The following is a 16,278-nucleotide window of genomic DNA, read 5'->3' on the forward strand; positions in this document are numbered from 1 at the left end:
TTCAGCGTTTGCTTGCATGTTGGTTGAACTGACACTTAGAAATGCTATGTCATCACAAAAAACTAGCTTGTCTAATACACTGTTGTTAAACCATGCAAAGTTTGTGTTGTATCAGTCTACACTTTTTCTCATAATGAACTCAATGGCAATGCCAAACAGAAGAGGTGACAGAATACATCCTTCTGTGACATTATTTTTATAGGCATATCATAACACTTCAAGGTGTGCCAGGGTGAATCACAATGGAGGCTGTCAGATGCTTTCTTAAAATCTGATGATGAATGGTTTTTGTCATTCTCTCATTGATAACTATTCTTAGAATGAAAATCTAGTTGACGTGATCTTCTGGGTTGAAATCCACCCTTAGCGTTGCCTCAACTGCTTCCTTTATTCTGCTTTAAATGATACTGCAGAAGACATTCCCTGTCACCAAAAGGAGTGTTACTATTCTGATCACTGAAATCTGTTGAATTAATTAAAATGGAATATATTGGGCCAATCACTGTCAAGCATTAAACAATTTTTAAAAAGGTTTGAGGTTGGCATATAGAGACCTCAGCCCGCTTAGGACCATGGGAAACACATCATTAAAAATACTTTCAATCTTTTATTAAAGACACAGAAAAGAAGGAAAAACAGTTAAAGATTTGAAATGTAAAGTATTAAGAGAGGCTTTCATTTTAATAACATCCCTTGTTTCCTTTCCCTTTAGCTGGACAGAATTTTGAGAAGGAAAAAACACCTTTTTCACAGTTTTTTAGATGGCATCAAAGAGGGTAATAATGATCCTTTCTAGGGAAAAGAGAAGTTAGTTAAGATGGGTGTGATGGGTTACCCCCCACCCCGGGGGTGGCCCCTGTTGTACTGGGGTCTGCCTGTTCCACAAGTCTGGCCTTCCTTATACTGTCCTGCTGAGCCAGTCTCTCAAACCTCCTCCAGCCCATACACAGGTAGGGCCACCGCCAGCTGCAAAAGGACACAGATACTGAAATAAGCTCTGCGTGGGAAGACTCAGCTAAGGTATTGTCCAACTCTAAAGTGCACACCCCCTCTGGAGTGTAAACCCAAAATTGTATAGTCTTGCACTGCACAGAGAACTATACAGCATAAGCTCATTGAAATTCGCTCCCCGCCCAACGTGGAAGAAGATCTGCACAGCTTTTCCCCACCACCCCGCACAGTTTGAATTCCACAAACTGGTTTTAGAGAAAACAAAAACAAGTTTATTAGCTACAAAAGATAGATTTTAAGTGATTATAAGTGATAGCAAACAGATCAAAGCAGATTGTCCAGCAAATAAAATAAATAAAAATGCAATATAAGCTTAAGATACTACAGAAACTGTTACACATAGTAATTTCTCATTCGAAATGTTGGTTTAGGCAGGTCGCGGAGGTTCTTGAAGGCAAGCTGCTCTTGCTTTGTAGGACTCTTTTTTGATTTTTAGATCATTGAAGATCTGGTTAAGCCAGGGTGGTCTCTTGCCATACTTCCTATCTTTCCTACACAGTGGGGTAGTTTGCTCTTGTGCCCTTAATAATGTTTCTTTGAAAAACTGCCAATTGTCTTCAATTCTTTTTCCCTTTAGACTTGCTATCTATCACTTTTCTTTTATAGGGTTTTGTTTTTCTTAAGTTTGAATCTTCAGTCTTGCCATACATTATGATCACTTCTGATGTCAGCTCCTCTGACATACTCTGACCTCCTGGAAGCTTCCTTCCAGTCCGTAGTCTGGTTCCTGCTGACTCCATCTGTAGAACTCCAAGTTACTTTTATGGACATGTTTGTGCAGGAATAGTGTTCTACCAATTAGGAGTCTTAACACTGGAACAGTTCTATGTGTCTTTCGCCATTCTTATTCTGGGAACCAAAGCTGTGTTTGCCCACTGTTTTCTCTACTCCATTTTTGTCACTCCTAACCTTGGTGTTCAAGTCCCCAATTACTAGGCAAATGTCATGCTTGGCAATATAGCCAATCAGCGTTTGTAGGCAACTGTAGAATTGATCTGTGGTCTCATCATAGTTGTCTGTTGGTGCACAGCATTGTATAATTTTCATTTTCATGTATTACATATGGAACCTATACATTGAGTCCCCGCTTATAAGTGATTTTTTAGCTTTGGAAGTAATGATTAATGCTACTCCATCTGAGTGGTAGCCATCTTGCCTATGAATATATTATGACTTTATTTTCATTTTCATATTACTTTTTATCAGCTCCTGGGCATCAACACTTACATACTCAAAAGACAACGAGATTATATTTGTCTATATCGTTCATCACTTGCACAGCTTTTGTTGTTGCAGCCATTGTTCTAATGTTTTAAAAACCTACTTTTAGTTTGTTTTATCTTTAGTAAAGAACTTCTTACAGTCTTTGCTTCCTGATGGCTTTCACCCAGACTCATTATTTCTGCTGACAGAGTCCATTACTATGGCATGCTGCTTGCCAGGATGTCTACCTTGCTGAGTTTTTTTTATCACTTAACTGTTTTATGAGGATAGATGATTGACCTATTGCTCAACCCTTAACCTGGAGAACCAGTGGACTGCTCTTCATCTGCTCCCTGTCCTTTGACCTGTCCATTTTGGGTGGCCCGCTATGAGGAGTTAAAACTCCTGCCAGCATCACTGGAACACACAAGCCTTCCCACCACATTGAGGTGAGGTTCCCAGGGAAGTGGACTGCTATGTGTGAACAAAATTTGAAATAATTACAACCTCCTTGTCCTGTGTAATCTGACCTCTCCCCTTCCTGGTTTGTCTACACAGGGGGTTCAATCCAACTTCTGTAGAAATGAACAAAAATCTTTCTTCATTGGGATTAGTGTCAGGCACTGAGTAAGAATTACCACAGGTGCCACAAACAAAGGGAATGAAACAAGGTTGTATTGTACCATGGGTTGGCTCCTATAAACCACTGTTTACTGTAGTTGAGCTATGATTTACTGTAGCAGAGGGAAGTCGTCTATAGCTCCTGTGCCTCAATCTCTCTGGGAGGTAACAAAACATCTCCTTGCATTTTCAAACTATGGCTCTGTATAATTTTTCTTGCTTTAGTTTTTTATATCAGTGTGTGTGAGATTAAAGAGAAATAATTAGGGCTGTCAAGCAATTAAAAAAAGTAATCATGATTAATCGCATTGTTAAAAAATAATAGAATACTATTTATTTAAATATTTTGGGTGTTTTCTACATTTTCAAATATATTGATTTCAATTACAACACAGAATACAAAGCGTACAGTGCTCACTTTATATTTATTTTTTATTACAAATATTTGCACTGTAAAAAACTAAATAAATAGGAATTTTCAATTCACCTAATACAAGTACTATAGTGCAATCTCTTTCTCGTGAAAGTGTAACTTACAAATGTAGAATTATGTAAAAAAAATGCATTCAAAAATATAACAATGTAAAACTTTAGCGCCTAAAAGTCCACTCAATCCTACTGCTTATTCAGCCAATCTCTCAGACAAACAAGTTTGGTTACAATTTGCAGGGGATAATCTGCCTGCTTCTTGTTTACAATGTCACCTGAAAGTGAGAACTGGTGTTTGCATAGCATTGTTTTAGCCGACGTTGCACAATATTAATGTGCCAGATGCACTAAAGATTCATATGGCCCTTCATGCTTCAACCACCATTCTAGAGGACAGTTGTCCATGCTGATGACAGGTTCTGCTTGATAGTGATCCAAAGCAGAGCTGACCATCGCATGTTAATTTTCATCATCTGAGTCAGATGCCTTCAGGAGAAGGTTGATTTTCTTTTTTGGTGATTTGGGTTCTGTAGTTTCCACACTGGAGTGTTGCTTTTTTAAGACTTTTGAAAGCATGCTCTACACCTTGTCCCTCTCAGATTTTGGAAGGCACTTCAGATTCTTAAATCTTGGGTTGAGTGCTGTAGCTCTATTTTGAAATCTCACATTGGTTCCTTCTTTGCGTTTTGTCAAATCTGCTGTGAAAGTGTTCTTAAAACGAACATGTGCGGGGTCATCATCTGAGACTGCTATAACATGAAATATATGTCAGAAGGCGGATAAAACAGAACAGGAGACATACAATTCTCCGCCAAGGAGTTCAGTCACAAATTTAATTAATGAATTATTTTTTTAACGAGCATCATCAGCATGGAAGCATGTCCTCTGGAATGGTGGCCGAAGCAGAAAGGGGCATACAAATGTTTAGCATATGTGGCACATAAATACCTTTCAACGCCAGCTACAAAAGTGCCATGAGAACGAACGCCTGGTCTCACTTTCAGGTGACTTAAATAAGAAGCAGGCAGCATTATCTCCTGTAAATGTAAACAAACTTAGTTGTTTTAGCAATTGGCTGAATAAGAAGTAGGACTAAGTGGACTTGTAGGCTCTAAAGTTTTACATTGTTATGTTTTTGAGTGCAGTTATATAACAAAAGAAAATCTACATTTTTAAGTTGCACTTTCACGACTAAGAGATTGCACTACAGTACTTGTATTAGGTGAACTGAAAAATACTATTTATTTTGTTTATCATTTTTACAGTGCAAATAATATAAAGTGAGCACTATAAAGTCAATTCTGTTGTAATTGAAATCAATATATTTGAAAATGTAGAAAAACATCCAAATATATTTAATACATTTCAATTGGTATTCTATTCTTTAACAGTGCAATTAATTGCGATTAATTTTTTTGAGTTAATAGAAATAATTGCAGTACATTTTTAATAAGCTCTAAATAGTTTTCTTGAGGATATTTCCCACTTGCCTACATTGGCTGAATGGCCTCAACTTGTTCCCCAACAGTTTCTGCATGCATGCAGAATTACAGAACACCTACACAGTTTGCTGGCCTTTAAAACAGAACATGAAAAATGTGTGCAGCTTCTTACATACCTACTACATTTGTTTATACGTGTATGATCTCTTATCTGCACACAGACACACAGAGGAAAATAAAGACTAGTGATGTGTGTGAAGACTGTATGAGCTAACCGAATGCCTTTTGGCTTATTCTCAGAGTTGTCTGGAAGCTCAATTCTGTCAAACCATTTCAAGCTGTCTTTATTTTGAGTAGGTGATTGGATATAATACAATTCAGTATGTGTTGCAGAGATGTTACTGTAGGCTACCATCACTGCACTGTTGTATCCATGGTAACGTTGGTTGCTAGGATTCCATCAGCTCTGCCAGTTGTATCTGTGATTAGGGTCCACTTTCTCAACTTTCCATTTACATTCCTCAAAGGCTCTTTCCATGCCTCATAGAGCACTGTTGTTGCGTTAGGAAGATGTTAGCATTCTAGACTATTTGGCAACCTATAAAACTAAGCAGCATGTCACCTTAGCAGAACAGATATGTGTGAACTACTGCGTTCTCCTCCATGGTTTCAAGTCGCTGTCCTTTTACAGTAGCTCAGAAATGGAACTTGGTAGGGGATGGAGTAAATTATTGAGGAGGGGGGAAATGATTTGGTATCATGTTTACACAAGTTATTGTTAGACACCATGAGAACATTTCAATACTTTTAAAATGTATGCTGGCTCTCAACCTCTCCATCTTCCATTGCTAAGTCCCAGTGTGCCGCTGAGGGTAGATTATTGCCACTACTCAAAATAAATAATAGTCTCATTTGAATAGCACCAAAAGCCAAATGAAAGATTAAGTTTTTCTTCCTAGGTAAGTCTAGTGCAAGGCCTTGTTATATAGACAGCTATTTTGTGTGTGTTTCATTTGTACAGAACTGAACAAAAATGAGACGCAATATCCACACTGCATCGTACACCCGCTACACTAGAAATGGCCAGCAGGGGGACTGGACAACTCAGTGATAATGTGGGAAATGAGCCTTTGGCCCCTAGGCGACTCGGTCAGTTCCGGCTCAGGCGCCCAGTGCCTAAAACTGAGGGACAGATGACAACTTTTTTAAGGCTTCTGCAAAATCACCTGGCCAGTGCCTAGCAGACAGCGCTTCATTTCATAATTGCAATACATTGACACTTTTGTTGGTAGTCACTCCAGCGAGATGAAGGCTTGAATGAGCCTTAAAGGCTGAATAACTCTCCTCATCTCTTTAAACCGGTATTGAAGTGCCCTGGTGTGGTAGCATAGGGCAGCTTGTACTATACTGCTGCCCGTGCTGTACCAGTTCTGTGGCTAAATAGACTGGGCTTTCTGCTGGCTTTCAGTCAAAGACCTTTCATAAGGACTACAAAAATAACAACATGGCCCCTTAGATATAGGCAAGACCTGACACATCATACACCCCATTTCACATGAAAAGCTCTTCTTTAAACACAGCCAGGATGATGTAGTGTGAATTTTGTTGTATTGCAGGGTTTCTCTGTGTGTACTCGTCACCATTTTTAATGCTAATTTAACTGAGCTTTCGCTGTAGGAAATAGATGGTGAAGGTTTTCTTTGCAGGTGAAGAAAAATGTAGGTGCTAGCAGCTTATCAAGCCTTTTCTACAGCCACCTTGGCCTAGGGAGTAGAGACCTGGGAAATGGCAGTGACTCATTCCCAAATGAATATTGGTTAGCGTGGTTCCAGGTGTAAACCTGTAACTATGTTTTTAGGAGCAGAACAAATTGGTTTCCCCATCCAACCATTTGTATTGGTTACATCTACATGGAGCTATGGCATACAGCTTCCGGGTCTGGTTTTGTTCCCTCCGCACCAGTTTAAAGTGGGTTTTAATTATCCTGCCCAACTAATTGGGGGGGGGACAAGGGGAGAGGGGAGGGACATGATGGAAAACCTGCAAATTTTGTTCTTAAAGCAAAATTGTTTGTGGTATAGTCAACAGCTCAGTAGACAGTTTCCTACTAATTAACAACATAAAAAAATAACCTTACACTGGAATAGCAGAGAAAACTGGTCTGTGAATACCTTTGTCCAGCAACTATTTGCACCCTAGAGCACTAGTTCATAGCCTGCGCACAATTATGTTTGTGCAGAGTGCAAAGGTGTCAAGTGGAGCTGGAGTGCAATATGTATAGCTAAATGTTCTCTTGTTGCAATTTCCCTGGTTTTTGAGCTCACAAAATGTTTGGAATGGGAGCCAATTTACAAAATGTAGTCAAAACATTATAATCATCCTTTCTCTTTTTACTAGGATGACAATGAATTTTGCTGCTGATTCTTTTTTCATGTTGCCCTTTTATCAAATTTTGAGTGTGGTTAGTTGTGGCTCGTCACATGGTAGTGGTTCTAGTTCCCTGATCTGTTGAGCCTACCCCCAGGTTGATTGGGCTGGCAAGTAGAAGCCATTTGGATGTATTTTCTCAGATTGCGTATCCACACATTGAGTGCCTTGTCTGAGCCAGCCAGAAAAAACAAAAAGAATCCAACCTGGCAGCAACAGGTAGAAGTGGCTTCATGTCATTTTGCTACAGAGCAGGAGGGCTGTTTATCAAGTGCTTTAGTTTTTTTGGGAGGGGAGGGCAGTAACCATTCCTAACAGCATGCTGCAGGCACCAGATTGGGAGTGGTTCAGCCACCAGGATTCCAGCAGAGATAACAGGCCACCAGGACTTTCTGGAAGATGATACCTCCAAGTAAGATGTTGGAGGAAGGTCTGACACAGGGCCAGTTGGAAAGAAGGGACTTATGTGGGGATAGAGGATGACGTGGCCACGTGGGGTATCCATAGTTTCTGTACGTTTTTCAGTTTCCATCACTAGGTCTCTAGTTTGCTATGGCCAAGCGTTTGCAATGTGCTTTCATAGACATGTAGCTGGGCTACGTTAATGCCTGGAATGAGCAAACATCCTCTCTTCACTCGCTGAATAAACTTCTTTCATGTGTTTGCCCTAGGGCGTCTTCACATACTGTGGTAAATTTGTACTTGCTACCAATGTTTGCAGTGTTATTTAAAAAAAGATTGCTGTAATACTCTTCACCTTTCTCAGTAACTATGGATTTAGTTGAAATAATATGCACCTTCTTCTGAACACTATATTAGCATGATACCCAGTGTATAGTTGTTCCCTCTGTTTTAAAAAAAGAAAACATTTGGAACAAAAAAAGTGCTCCTCAAGCTAGAGAATACGAAATCTTAAGTGTCCTTTTTCTCAAACATGGGTGTGCTTATCTATTCATCTCCTATTTATAGTGCAGGACTAAAAACAAAAAACCAAACCAAACACAATCCCTTTTTTATTTGTATCACTCTATTGAATAAATTCATTTTGATCATCTTTGTCTCTGTTGCTTCTGTTCTTTAACACACACATTGCGTTTAAAAAAAGAAAAAATATGAATTGAGGTGATAGAAGAAAATTCGAAAGAGGATATAATACAGAACAGGGATGGGCATAGGGGATTGATCAGGGACACAGAACCTTTCACCTCCAGCTCACCAGTTCAAATTCAGCCAAGTTTATTCATCTTCGAAACGCACATAGATGGTCAATGATCTCTCTGAAAGGAGTCAGTGCTCTCAGTCCAGTTCTGCTTGATGGGGGCTGGCACCTACCTGATGCCCTTGCTTTGCTGGTAATCTCAGCACAGAGGCCAGAAACTGAAAGAAGATGGAGCATAACTCTTCATTACAGCTGGTACCCTCTAGCTCAGGATTGAGGTATATCTGCAGGGCAGTGTGGCTGCCACTGTCCATGCTAGACCTATTGTGTGGGTACTTCTGTCTCTTCCAGGCCTATTAATCAATCGCTTGTAATAAGCACTAAATAGCCTTTCACGTAGGGAACCTGAGAGCTACTGATCGGTCAAGATGCTGACTGCCCTCTCTGTGTTGGCTTCAGTAAGAACTAAGGCCGCGTCTGCAACAGGCCTACAAGCAGAGCCATAACTAGGCATTTTTGGTGCCCGGGGTGACAGGGCCAGCTCTAGGTTTTTTGCCGCCCCCAAGCAAAAAAAATTTTGGCTGCCCCCTGTCCCAGCCCTGGGCTCCCCCCTGCACCTCCCTGCTGCCCCAGTCCTGGGCTCTCCCGCCCCCCCCCCGCCGCCCCAGCGCTGGGCTTCCCCCTTTCCCCCTCACCAGTGCCCTCCCCGCACCCCGCTGCAGCCCCAGCCCTGGGCTCCCCCTTTCCCCTCCACCAGTGCCCCCCCCCACCTCCTGCCTCCCCAGCCCTGGGCTCTCCCCCGGCTCACCTGCACCCTCCCTCCGCCGCAGCCCTGGGTAACTCGCTCCCAGGACGGGTCATTCAGCAGGAATTTTGGATGTGCACAAAACACAGACAGGATTGGTTCCCATATGGTTACAGAGCTGCAGTAAAGTGGAACAATTTTCAGCTTGTGTGATTGGAGGATATCTGGATGCATATTATAAGACTGTCCTCCATAAATGAGGAAAAGTTGAGGTGCCTCTTTTGTTCCACTCTTTCTTTCTATGGGGAATTTGCCAATGCAATATCACTGTCTTCGTTTTAAACAAACAAACAAAAAAAAAGACAATGGTTGTTGAAAATAGCAATTCCAGTCCTAATAACCACTGCATTTCTTGCTCAATTTTATCCTACTTTTTCTACAGCAAGTTACAGTGGATCAGCATATTTGATTTGGGAGAAATGAAGTAACAGCTGCCCAAACTGAGCCTGAGCACTCCTGAATTTTGAGGTGTTCAAATCTGGAAGGCAGGTGCTGGGTGTGTGGATGTGGGGGGCTGTGGGCTCCACGGGGGAGCACGGCAGCATGTATGCCGCAGGGTGTCTGGCGTGGCGTGGAGCCAGACACGCTGGTCTGAGTGGCACGGTAAGGGGGCTGGGGGTTGGAGAAGGGGTAGGGGGTTCCGGAGGGGCAGTCAAGGAACAGGGAGCAGGGGGGGTTGGATGGGGCGGAGGTTCGGGGTGGCAGGGAGAAGGGGGGGTTAGATGGGTCAGAGGTTCGGGGGGGCAGTCAGGGGACAGGCAGCGGTTGGATAGGCATGGGAGTCCCAGGGGTTTGTCAGGGGACAGGTAGGGGGTAGGGTCCTGGGGGAAGTTGGAGGCAGTCTCAGGAGGGGGCAGTTGGACAAGGAAAAGGGAGGCTTAGATAGGGGGTGGGGTCCCAAGGGGCAGTTAGGGGCAGGAGTCCCAGGAGGGGGCAATCAGGGGACAAGAACCAGCAGCGCTTAGATAGGGGGTGGGGTCCTGGGGGGCAGTTAGGGGCAGGGGTCCTGGGAGGGGGTGATCAGGGGACGGGGAGCGGGGGGGGGGTTGGATGGGTTGGGGTTTCTGTGGGGGGACAGTCGGAGGGAGTGGATGGTGGCAGGGTGGGGCTTCCCTCCCCCTGGAGTGTCCTTTTTTTTGAATGTTAAAATATGGTTCCCTACCATTCACAGTGCAACTCTCCACTCACAGCATGCTGCCACATGAGGTCCCCCTCCTTTCTTTCCAGTTGGCAGTGGCCAAGGGAATGCTGGGAAATGTAGTTCTTTCCCTGCTCCAGGGCTGGCTCTATAGGCAGGGAGCTAACCAAGGAACTACAGCTCCCAGAGCCCCCTGTTGGTTCTCAACTCCCATGCCACCCCTGCAAATGGGCTGCCCCAAGCAGGTGCTTGCTTTGCTGGTGCCTAGAGCCGCCCCTGCAGGGTGAGCAAACCCTTACTGGATTACCAGCTCTGGCTTCCTACCCGACCTCCACCCCTTTGAGCCGTACCGCGTTCATAATCGCTTGTGTGGGGGAGCGCCTGACTCTGCGATGTTGGGAAATACATTATTGCACCCACTTCCCTTTCCCATTGACAAACATGCAAATGAGGCAATTTGCATGCAAGTAACCTACAGGCAGATGGGGGAGAAGTTGCATGTGTGCACAGTGCAGCATGTTAACCCACAAACACCAGTCATTGCTAACAGAGGTTGCAAGCCGCACCTACTAGTTCCTGCTTTGCTTTCCTATATATTTATATACATATTTCCACTAAAATAAACCCCTTCCTTTCAAAGCTTAGTTGGAGGCTTGACATTACCACGACACCCAAGCTACAAGAGCCAAATGCAAACTTGAATGCTGTCAACCCCTTACAGTTATTTTAATGCAGTTTCTCTTCGGTTTAATGCCAGCCAAAAGGCAAATGGCTATTTTAGTACCGAGATTTAGTTTTGCCTCCAGACTCCATTGTATATGGCAACTCGTGGAAAAGTAGCAGCCTTTGTACATATTGTAACACATACCTCAATCCCAGCAAGCGCTGGTAGATGATATTGTGCCGGGTTAGGTCACAGAAACTCCCTTGGGACGGCAACCTGATGTGCTGAGACTACCTCTGAGCCCATTTTCCCTGGCAGCGTGGGACTTCAGTACTTTGCCTGGTTGTGCCAGACACACTAGCCTGCTACAAACACAGAACCAGGTCTGAACCACATCCCCCAAAAGCTGCAGGCTTAACTGAAAACATCTTAAGAAGTGGTCCTGTCTCCAGCACCCAAATACCCAGTTCCCAGTGGGATCCAAACCCCAAATAAATCTGTTTTACTCTGTATAAAGCTTATACAGGATAAACTCATAGGTTGTTTGTCCTATATAACACTGAGAGAGAGAGAGAGAGAAAGAGAGAGATGCACAGCTGTTTGATCCCCCAGGTAATAATTATTTGCTCTGGGTCAATTAAAAAGTGATGTTATTAAATATAAAATGTAGGGTTTAAGTGGTTCCAAGTAATAACAGACAGAACAAAGTGAATTACCAAGCAAAATAAAACAAAACACGCATGTCTAAGCCTAATACAGTAGGAAACTAAATGCAGGTAAATCTCACCCTCAGAGATGTTCCAATAAGCGTCTTTGATAGACTAGACTCCTTCCAGCAATCACTCACACCCCTGTAGTTAGTGTCCTTTGTTCCAGTTTCTTTCAGGCATCTCTTTGGGGTGGAGAGGCTCTCTCTTGAGCCACCTGAAGAAAAAATGGAGGGGCTTTCAGGGCCTTTTATATCCTCTTTCTTGTGCAAATCACAGCCACAAGCTGGGGTCCCTAGGCAACTCACGTCTATGAATGATTCAGCTTTTTGAAGGCCTACACCATTGTTTACGTTAGTCTGAATGTTCTCAGGAAAAGTCAGAAGTGGATTGGCATGTTCCAAAGTCTAGTGTCAGCTAGGTGTTTCTTGATTGGGCACTTACTGAATTGTCCTTTCTCAAAAAGCTGACCAAATGCTTCACTGAGGCCAGGGCCGGCTCCAGACCCCAGCGCGCCAAGCGTGCGCTTGGGGCGGCCTTTTGCCGGCAGGGCGGCAGGCGGGTCCTGCGGACCTTCCGCAGTCATGCCTGCGGGAGGTCCAACAGAGCCGCGGGACGACCGGACCTCTCGCGGGCATGACTGCGGCGGGTACGCTGGTCCCGCGGCTCATGTGGACCTCCCGCAGGCATGACTGCGGAAGCTCCACCGTAGGCACAGGACCAGCGGCTCGTCTGCGGGAGGTCCCGCGGAGGCGCGGGACCGGCGCCCGGCAGCGCGAGCAGCGCAGCACGCCACCCTGCTTGGGGCGGCGGAATTCGTAGAGCCACCCCTGACTGAGGCTACTTAGAATCAAACAAGTACATAGCCAATATTCATAATGCTGAATACAAAAATGATACACAGAGCGTAATCATAACCAGCAAACTACAACCTTCCCATAGCTACCCCGCTTGGCCTGCTTTTTACAAGACCTGGTGCAACCATAGAACCCTAGTTGCAACAATGATTTATATGGTCACAGTGCCTGTCAATAATGTCACAGTTATTAATTAGTCTCTGCTACGTCAGTGCTTGTGCTGTTTAGTCAGTTGACCAGAGACGAAAATAAACAAATCACTGACTGTTCTAATTGGTAGGTACGGTTACCAACGTGCTAAATGCTGAAAACCGAACACCCTTGCCCTGCCACTTCCCCGACGCCCTTCCCCTCGCTCACACCGCTCCCCAAACCGCCGTCACGCACTCTGCACGCCCCCCCCCACTCCTCCCCGGGATTCACCTGCTGCCTGCAGAGCCAGGCTGGGAGGATATGAAGCCTGTCGATTTGAGACACAGTGCGGGGTCAATCCCCAGTGCAAGGGACCAGGGTGGAACAGGGTCGGTTCCCTGCAGTAAGGGGCAGACGGGAGGATGGCCAGGATTCCCCACACCCCGCCTTACTCCCGGGAGGCAGCGCCTACCTCTTGGAGCCTGGTCCAGAAGCCAGCCACTGCTCTCTGTCAGGCATCAGCAGCTGAGCAGAGAGCAGCTCCTCTATGTGGCTCCAGGTGCTGCCCTCCCCCCCCACCGCCACCATGTCCTGTGGCAGAGGCTGGTTACTGTGGCCAATGGCCTTTTAGTGTCCGGTCAGCTGTGCTACCAGGACACTGCCAGGGTCCCTTTTCGACCAGACACCTGGTAATCCTACATGCACTGTCTTGCAGCGCCCACCCAGGGGAAAGAAAGAGGCTGTAGTTTGATTAGAGATGGCTTTGGTTTTCTTTGGTGACACATGGCCAAGTGCATGTTTTTTTTAAGTGAAACTGGTTAGCTGGCTGAGGGCATTGGCATGGCACAGATCTTCCCAGTTAGAGGCTCTAGGTATAAGCGTGCACTATAGTATCAATAATCTACAGGTAATTTGGGCTCTCTGGTCAGACAGTTACTGAGAATATCATGGCAGTGCAAGCATAAGAACATTGCCTGGATTAGCAGTAGATCTGAACCTAAGACCGTCTGCGCCAAAGCACAAACCTCTACCACTTGAGCTAAAGGGGTAAGAATTATCTGGTGACAGTAGTAGCCTGTTACCTTCTATGTTGCCTGGCCACTAATAGCAGAAACAATATACATTGTGCACGTATATTACACAAGCACATTTGATGTCAACTTTTAAATGGTATAGCTTAGGCTTTGTCCCTGCAAACATTGATGTTCATGCTTGCTGGCAGTTCATGAGCAGGCCCTTTAAAGTCAATGGGCCTACTCACAGAAGTAAAGTTACTCGGGTAATTGTGTTTGCAGGATTGTGGGCTGCATCACTTTTATTTGTTGGCATGCAGGCTCCCCCCCACAAAAAGTGCAACCTGAGTCAATTACATTGTGCACAAAAACATTTGTATCCAACCTGTCAGTTACTCCCGTTGATTGAACTATGGCTATATTTATGGTGGACTTTTATAACCTCCTGAAAATGGGAGCTAATTACGGAAATGGTGACAAAGCCATATCTGGGCTGGTGCTGCTGTACCAGGTACTGCTACAATACACAGTGTGACAGCTAAAGCTGTTGTGAGCAAAGCATTCAGATTTCAAAGTGACATTATCTTAGTCAAACCAAACAGTCTTTGAATATATTAACTTTAAGCCATTTCCCACCCCCCAATCCCCAAAAATAGTCAGCTAAGCACTGTACTGCCCACTCCTAATTAGAGGGATCGCAAGCAACCAGGGCGGCTGCGGAAACATAAATTGGCCTTTTTAACCTCATTGCCTGGTAAACCAGATATTTCTGTGTACAGTATTAACTCTTTAGTGCTGTGTGGTTGGGTTTTCCTGGTGTTAAAAAAATCTAATGCAAATGCACAGTTCATGCGAAAGGATTCATTTACTAGCCCTGGTTGTGATACATGGGTGGTAAATTGCAAAATACTGTCACACAGAAGCTCTGGAAATTAATATTAATCTGCTCCAACAGCACTGTTCATCAACAAGGCATCCATCCATTCGAACGCTTTGCAGCTTGTCCATTAGCCTTGCAATACAGCAAAAGCGAAAAATCATGCCACTGAGCATCACAATCGACCAAAAACTGTCAGATGACATAGTTATTGACCCCATTGTTGAGCAAGAGTTTAATGGGTCAGACCTCTTGGAAAATTTCACCCTGTTTTTTTTTTTTTTTTTTGAAGTGTAGGATGAATCCATTTTTGGGTGCTCACCTGAGATTCCTAAGGGCACATTGCCCACCTGCAGTTCCTAGTGCAGTCTGTTGGCTTTAACACACAAATCAGGTGCTAAGGCTATTTGATAGCCTTTTCCAAGCGATAGTATCAGTCTTAATAGCAAATTGGTGTTAGCACGTTTTCATATGGGAATCTTCTTGCCAACAGGTGATCAGCAAATGAAAATGACAGCTGAGCCTTGGAATATAATCATGTTTGCTTTGATGTGTTATGTCTGCCTCAGCTATATTTAGGTAGATGATGCTTTGCAATAGCATTTTCTGTCAGAACCTGTGTATTAGAAAAGATTGCCAAAGAATGCTCAGGACTACACCGTAATTGGCCGATATCTTTCTTACTCTGGCTGCTGTTACTGGGTACAATTGCTGACGGTCAACCCACAAACTGTCTGTCTGTAGGGGGAACGGCGGTCAGGCTGCCCCATGTGCATTTTAAATAGCAGCGTTATTTCCTACCATTACAGCTGAGGGAATCTCCCTTACTAACACAAGCATGTAAGACTCTGACATTGTTCTGGCATGAACTCCTGGCGCACGATGCCTTTTAAAGGTGCAGTTTTTAAAGCAAGTGTGACAGACCCTACAGCAAACAGGCATAGCAGACCCTCCTGGTTTGAATGTGCACATTGTGTCCAAAGACTGTAAATACGGGATGATCTCATACACTCGCACCCCACCCACATGTCTTTCTTCATGCTGCTCCCACTCAGCCACGCTGCTTAATTCACAACATCTTGCTACACCATGTACCTACCAGGGCGGAGCAAAGTGCTGCTGGGGAGTGTTTGCAGGCACAGAACTCTCACAGCATGGGTGGGAATACAGGGAGCAAGGGGAGAAGTAGGCCATGAAAATCCTAGAAGCAGACAAAAAGCAAATGAAGAGGGGAGCATTGAAAGGGGAAAAAGGTGTGTATAGGGGGAGACAGGGAGAGCAAGTGTATGTAAAGTGTATGTAGGCAGGCAAAGGTTAGGACACCTAGCTCTGCTGTTGACAAACATAGCCCTACTTTAAGAGGAAGCAACTTAAACAATGCTGCGGCTGTTGCTAGCAGAGCAGCACAAACCCAGCGTTACTGCTGCCACCTTGGGAAGGGTGGTGAGTGCTTTTGTTTGTACCCAATGAAATGATGAAAAAGCAGGATATATTGAGCCATAGCGTTTTCTGGCTCTGCTCAGCAAGTGGTGCCAGCAGTTAAGCGGAAACATGCAAGAGATTATACTTAAATTTCTACTGGCACTTCAGAGGTCTTTGGGTTAACACTGAGTTCACGCTGCTCCTAGTAGACTGTGCAATAACAGGCCACACATAAGGGTGACAGACTATTAACTTTTAGTCTGCACAAGCCCCTACAGCAGCTGGCTGTGGAACAGCTGGTTAGATGCATTGGGAACCGCATATTGGTGCTAGCCAGTCACACCCGCAGAGTGCTTTTCCCAGCTGTACCT

The sequence above is a fragment of the Mauremys mutica genome, chromosome 11 (genome assembly GCF_020497125.1).
Source record: "Mauremys mutica isolate MM-2020 ecotype Southern chromosome 11, ASM2049712v1, whole genome shotgun sequence".
Classification (NCBI taxonomy): domain Eukaryota; kingdom Metazoa; phylum Chordata; order Testudines; family Geoemydidae; genus Mauremys; species Mauremys mutica.